This window comes from Macrobrachium rosenbergii, chromosome 47 (genome assembly GCF_040412425.1).
Source record: "Macrobrachium rosenbergii isolate ZJJX-2024 chromosome 47, ASM4041242v1, whole genome shotgun sequence".
In the NCBI taxonomy this organism is placed as follows: Eukaryota; Metazoa; Arthropoda; class Malacostraca; order Decapoda; family Palaemonidae; genus Macrobrachium; species Macrobrachium rosenbergii.
In genome coordinates, this window is record NC_089787.1 from 48010320 (window position 1) to 48018041 (window position 7722).

A 7722-nucleotide genomic window follows, 5' to 3' on the forward strand; every position below is an offset into this window, starting at 1 on the left:
TGGTTCTATAGTAGAAATGAATAATTTCTTTCTAACTGGCAGTAATATAGTTTTAGAAGTCAATATGAACGCCATTTTACTAGCGAAAATGAAGTAATAACTTTGAAATCAGAATTAATCTTTTTATCAATCTCTGGCAGACTTGCATAAATCATTCTTAGCTAGCAGATCAACGTGTGATCAAGTCAGTGACACAATTAATATGCTTTTCTGGGAATTAAGGAATAAAACAAGCATTTTGAAATCTTAGCTCGTGATTTGCTAATGTGGTCAATACCTCATGACGTTACGAAGGCGTAACCCACTTGTTCTAGCGGCTATTTGGTTGGTTCATGTAGGTCTTGGGTTAGGGATTTCAAATCGTTTAAAACTTCGCGATCACAGGGTTAAAATCAATCTGGAACATCAACAAGAGGTATTAGCAGGAGAACTAAACAAACAAATTCAAGCTTTGAACAGCGTAATCAGTAAAGTAAATGAACAGTCACGACGATTTCAATCAGATTCATGACCTCAAGTTTTGTTAGCAACTTGGTGTATTATCACGCTAAAATTAATCATGTATACTCGAGAGTTTCAAGCTTTATCGAAAAATCAAAAGAATTGCGTGGAAGCTATAACACTTGCTGCTAAAGGCGTGTTGTCTCTCCTCATTTTATTTACCGATTAAAGTTCTTACTCAGATTATCCAATAATGCTCGATAAATGCGCTATGTTCAGTAGTAGATTTTCATAAAGTTGAATTTTATTACGAAGCGATTACAGTTAAAGTTGACCTTGATAAGATCGTAATCGACATTCCTTTCAACCCATCAGACGCGTGGAAAGCGTATAAATTTCGCCTTTTCCACGTATGTATCTAACGTCTCGACACTATTGTTAATAATCATCAGCTCTAAAGTATTGGTTCCCGCCAATAAAGCTTTACGGTAGTCGGACAAGCACTGTTAAATGATTGCCATGATGTTATGAATAATGTAATTATTGCAGGATCGATTTGTTTGATTCGCCAAACATTACGTCATTGAATTCATGCAATTGGACTGGTACTTAGTAGAACCTCACGCACACATGAACGTGTTTGGCTGGTTTAGTACGGTATCGTGACAATCAGTTTCGTCACGGGCTCGTGAATGGCGTCATTCGTCTTCTCTGCAGAACCATACATCGTCACTTGCCCAGATGGTACTAGGACAACAGGACACATGTTCATCGTTAATGATGGCTGCACTGCAACAACGTCGTCACTCTTCATCCGAGCTAGCACATCCATCACCCGTGGGCGCAGCTTCTTCATCAACACGTCGTGGGGAAACACTAGGCTGCAAGGTCTAACAATTCCCTACAGCAGGCCCATCGGAAACGCTATTGCATCATTAGACTTGCTGTCTCTGCGAGCCATTCTTCTGATCACCATGATTTTCTTCTCACTCTACATTAATTGCCGTTGGTATGTTCTGGGAACGTAGGCGTAATCGTCAGCGTAATGTTTTGGAAAAAAGCACGAGAGATGAAGGAGACCATTGCGAAATCTGCTGTTTCTCAAAGGTCAACGTTGGACTGGCGCAATTATATGTTCCGAGTTCAATGTGAAATTACTGGCCATTTTCATTAAAGCTCGAGTACACAGAGAAAGATTGAAAAGGTTCTATTTTTCGTTGGTAATATATGTGAGAAGAGCTAACATTTCTGGTGTTATCATTTATCTACATTTATTTCTTTAATAACCTATACCATAATACATGTATCGGTTGCGTGTAGTAGCATGTTGTTCATTCAACATTTTGCATTTTGGTTGTCCATACTGATTAATCTATCAGGATAACTGTTTGTTTATATAAACCTACCATATGGTTATTACCTTTGGATACATTTTTAAGCATTGATTTCAATCTCTATCATTGCAAGTGTATTCATATATTCTGTGCACAAATGTTTTTACTTCGTATACGAATTGCATTATCATTTCAGATTGCATTATCATTTCAGGATTGCATTATCATTTCTGAATTGCATTGTTTTATTTGATTTATCCGGATTGCATTATCTATATATGATTTATATGTTAATCATTAGCATTGTCAGTATAATCAATGTTTGAGTTATACAACACCTTTTTTCTCACTTTGCTACATTTTAGTAAGACTTGTGTTCTGGAAATATGCAACATATTTCCAGTAATTACTACATGTCTCATTCACATTTGAAATTATAATGATATTTGGAAGTAAATATATTTTCTTTGCTTTCTGAGAATTTATGTAGCTAGTGAATGCCTATTTTGATGATTTCGTTCCTATTGTGTTTACGTGGCCGAGCAAATGTCATATTTCATTTATGCCACATTTAAAGAAACTACGTTTCTTAATAAATCTAAGATAATTCCCAGCATATATATATCTGTATCGATCATGAAAGGAAGGCTATTGTGAAATCTCCGTTTGGTCAAACCAGACGCAGACGTCATCAATAAGTACCTGTGTAGTGCTTTAAGACAGTGCGTCATCATACATTAGTATCGTTTATAAACTCAGCGTTCTCCTTTGCTCAGAGCTGGAGCGTGTCACGTAGCCGTGGGAAGTCCTTGGGAACGAGGTCATATGTTTGTTCGTGTGTGTGCATCTTAGTCTTGCTATGTAAAAGTGTGACAGCTTAGAGATTAGATCGACATGGGAGATCATCCCATACAGACCAATTGTAATTCTTTGTAAATAAGTCTTTATACGAAATACAAGAAAAAACCACTATGGAGTTTGTCTGAAATCCACCCAGAACATTGGTCTGATCTTCCAAAAACAGTCTTATTCTACAGCCATGAAGAAACTGAAGATGTCATAACCAAACCCTGACTGAGTTCCAAACACAGTCCTTATAACTAAACACCTGAGGAATTTCTGATGAAATACCTTAACTTTTAACATATATATATATATATATATATATATATATATATATATATATATATATATATATATATATATATATGTGTGTGTGTGTGTGTGTGTGTGTGTGTGTGTGTGTGTGTGTGTAATGCGCGTGTGTGTGTATGTACAGTATATATAAGCATTAAGATACAAATGTCGTTTAATATCCAATTCGCTTTACCTCGGAAATAATATATGTATATATGTTTACCGAAAGGAATTATAGTTAAGAAGTTCGTCATCTCACTGGATCAAACCGCCGAACACGAGAACTGCGAATGGCTAAGGCATCCACTGAACTTCGCGAGTTCTCGCGTTCGGCGGTTCGATCCCGTGAGACGACAAACTTATCAACTATACTTCCCCTTCGGTAAACATATATACATTCATTGTTTCCGAGGTGAGAGCTTTTGTAACAATGTGTATAAAATCACAGTGATGTGATAAAAATTATTTTATATATATATATATATATATATATATATATATATATATATATATATATATATATATATATATATATATATATATATATATATAGTATACAATAACGTGTGTTTGTGGGAGTGTGTGTGTGTGTGTGTGTGTATTGTTATGAACCCCTTTTGGGTTCAAAAGGTTCTTTAATCTCAAAGACAATACTAGATGGGGACAGAGAAAACCTGGCAGAAGATGAGGCAGACAAAGGAGGAAGGAGTTAAACAAAACCAAACGGTGGCCTTGTAAGGAAGGTATTGAGCGACATACTGGCTGGGTGTTGTCTAGTTTATTACCGGTTCGTTACTGAATGAATGTACAGAATCTTCGAAGTTGTTATTGGCTGGTGCGAGCCACAATGTAGTTTCTACACATAGACAAGGCAAAAGAGATTATGTTTCAGACATCTGTGCTTGTCCACAGACAAACAGATGGCGATTGTGAAGACATAATAAACGTACAATGATAAAACATATGTCAATGGAAAGACCAGGAAATTCCACATAAGGAAATTTGCATGAGATTCGAGACAGATTAATAAATACAATGCAGTAGCATAATATATGTGAAATGGCGAGACGTTTGGCGTCTTCTCAAACAGAAACATACATGCAGTTTGATACAGAAGATTCGGTGGAACATTATGAGTACATGATCGGAATGCTTGCATGGCAATGCAAGTAGTGGTAATTGTACATGAATCGAGACAACAATGGTTAGAGAAAAATAGACAGGAGTATTGTATGGTAGAAGTTGCGTTCCTTCGAGCGATCGCTGCTGACGCCGGGAGGGGGAGAGAGAGAGAGAGAGAGAGCGGGATGCTTGTAGTCCTGTTTTGTCCGATGGCTGACTCGCACACACGTGTGCCTGTAGGACCTCCATGAGGTCCCTTACAGCCTTAAACTAAATTATTATTTACAAAATTTACAATAAGTCATTTACATTTTTACAAAAATGAGACAGTATAAAAATTTACACAAACGAGTCAGTAGTAAATCAATTAATACAAAATGATTCTGTAGTTTAAATCATTACAAAAACAAATCATTAGCAGCGTAATCAAGTCACCTTAAATGGACAAAAATCAAATAAACATATTATGACCATTAATAGCGCAAGCATTACATTTAAGAGAGTCAGTAAAAATGCAAAACATATTAAATCTGAAATTTTCTTAAGAACCAAAAGCAACAAGTCCAAATAAGTTATTACATGAATGACAACAATAATGAGGCAAGCTTAAGCACACAAAATAGAATCAGTACATAAATGATCGAATCAATAAACATTAAATGATCAAATAACACGAGCAGTACAGTTAAATGGAGTCAGTAAAAATACGTAAAATCTATGACCTCAATAACTAAATCTGAATTTACAGATAAAGCTAAAGCAACAGCAAAAGCAAAGTGTCCATAATAATCATCACATGATAAACAGTTGCACATATTATTCCTGTTTAAGTCCTCACAATGAAAAGTTAATGAACTATAACCAAAAAAGTATACATTATACTATTATGCTTAACAGGCAATAATACATTTCGATATTTTGGTCGCCATAATTACACTTGTAAAGTCCCCGCTTAACGGGTTTTCTATAGTGAACCTCCCGTTTTCTACGGTGCCTTTCCCATGAACTTAGGTCATGCTAAAAAGCCATATTTTATCTATGTAAAATTGTATCTGTTTCTTATTCATTTGTGCCTGTTTACGTTGTACATGTCTCAGAACATTATTGTGTCCATTCTTGTAATTTTATTTGTACATGTTATTTGTATTTACCTGTCCTGTTTCATATTGAGAACAATTGACCTCGGGTCACCTGTATCCTATTGTATGTCTTTGTATGACGCCTGCATGCTGCTTTATAAGCGGCCTGCTCTCTCAGTAAAGTAGCAGTACATGTCCACCTGCTCTCTTCTTTAGCACCTCTCACAGTGGTGACCCTGGAGTGTTTCCTGGAGCCATTAGTGAACACATACGGCGACCTAGTTTTGGCTCCATGAACTACCCCACGCCACTAACGGGCATACTGACTCTCGTCGGCAGATCACCAGCGTCATTAGCAGACCCACATGGAGCGCTCCCAAGCATGTATTGACGCAAGTGTAACCCACTCCAAGTGAGAGTGCAGAAGCTAGTATGGACACGACATTCCCTCCCACATACAAATAGCCACAACTTTGCGGACTCTGATATCTTCCTCACGCCAAAACCCACTCGCGCCCCCAACGCCAAGGCTCATGCGCTCCTCCACACTGGTAGCTGCTCCTCGCAAGGCTGCCCGGCCCCTGATGGACCAAATAAGGTCCGCCTCGCCATAAAGCTGCCTCCCTTCACGCACAGCAACCCGTCATCATGGCTCTACAGGGTCGAGGGGCAGTTCAGGCTAGCAGGACTTACCTATGAAGTGCTGCAGGCAGACGCCGCCATGATAAACGCCCTCCCAGAAGAGGTCTACAGGAAGATCGCCCCATGGGTGTTTGCTGCATGTCCCGCCACCTACCAAAAGCTGAGGGCCTCTCTCGTCAAGACCTGCTCCCTGCCGGTCTCTGAGAGGGCCGTCCGCGCCCTTGACCTCGCCAACAACCCCCGCCACAACCAGAACCTCCGGGAGACATGGAATGTGATCCAGGACCTCCTCATCCTACTCGGGACAGACGGCAGCAGCAGGCAGTTGGGATAAGCCTGTCGAGGGAGATCTTCCTCCGTCAGCTCCTCCCGGAGGTTCGGACACAGATCCTTAAGCCTTATACACTGCCGCTCGACGACCTGATCAGGACAGCGCAGCAGCTAACGGGCTCCGCGAGGGCAGCGAAGCAAGCATCCACGCCCGCGCACCCCATCAACACCCTCCAGCTGGAGGAGGCCACAAAGGGGAAGATAAGCGCCGTCACCAGGAGGCAGCCAACCCATCACCAGAAGAAGCAACTGCCAGGGCCTTGCTACTACTACCAGCAGTACAGCAAGGACGCTCAAAACTGTCAACCCCCCTGTTCCTTCGCCCATCCAAAAAAACGGAGGAGGCGGCAGCCAACAGCACAGGCTGCCAGGGCAGCAGAGGAACCCAGGAGCCCAGAACCAGTAGGTTTACGTCCGCGACATCATCTCCAGCAGGATGATGCTGATCAACACTGGGGCAGTAACAATCAGTGTTCCCGCCATCCAGAGAGGACAGCAAAGCCCGCCGGACCGGCAGCCTCCTGACAGCTGCCAACGGGTCCCCCATCCTCTCCTACGGCACCAAGTTCCTGTCGGTCTCCATCCTTGGCCGGAGGTACAACTGGAATTTCATAGTCACGGACGTGAGGACCCCACTCCTGGGCGCGGACTTCCTCACCCACTTCGGCCTGACAGTCAACGTTGGTCACAAGTGCCTGATGGACACCGATTCCTGCCAGTCTCTCCCTCTGGCGACAGGCCCCAGCGTTCCCGCCATCTGCTCCGTCGCCCGCACCAGTACACCCAGCTGCTGAAGGAGTTCCCTGACGTCTTCAAGCCCGAACTGCGTCAGGTGCCTGGGATCCCTGCCAAGCACAGAATCTACCACCACACTAAAACAAAAGGCCCCCAACGCATGCAAAGTTTTTGAGGCTCCCCCCTCGGCGACTTCAGAAGGTCAAGGAAGCTTTCACCAAGATGGAGCGTATGGGCATATGCAGAAAGGCCTCCAGCCCGTGGGCCTCCCCCCTCCACATGGTGCAGCAACCAGACGGCTCCTGAGACCCTGCAGCGACAACAGGCGGCTCAACTCGCAACAGAACCAGATCACTACCCCTTCCAAACATGCAAGATCTCACGGCCTCTTTTTCACGGGACCAAAATATTTCCTAAACTAGATCTGTTGAAGTCCTACTTTCAGGTACCAGTAGCTACAGAGGACATCCCCAAAACCGCCATCATCATGCCCTTCGGATCCTACATCTTCGCCTTCACCTTCGGCCTGAGGAATGCAGGGTCAACCTTCCAAAGACTGATGGACAGCATCCTGGGGGACCTGAACTTCTGCATCTGTTATGTAGATGACATTTTGATTTTTTCCAGATCTCACAAAGAACACCTGCAACACATCCGGAAGGTCCTACAGCACCTGTAGGAGAACAGCCTCGTCGTCAGTTTCGATAAATGCGCCTTTGGCGTTGAAAGAGTTGACTTCTGGGCCACGAGATATCCCCGGGGGGGTGTCCGTCTACTCGCATCGAAGGTCACAGCCGTTGCCAGTCCCCACACCCTCCTCTGTCAAGGCCGTACAGGAATTCCTTGGGATGGTTGCTCACACCATGGCCCCCCCTGACGGAGATCCTGAAGGGCCACTTGAA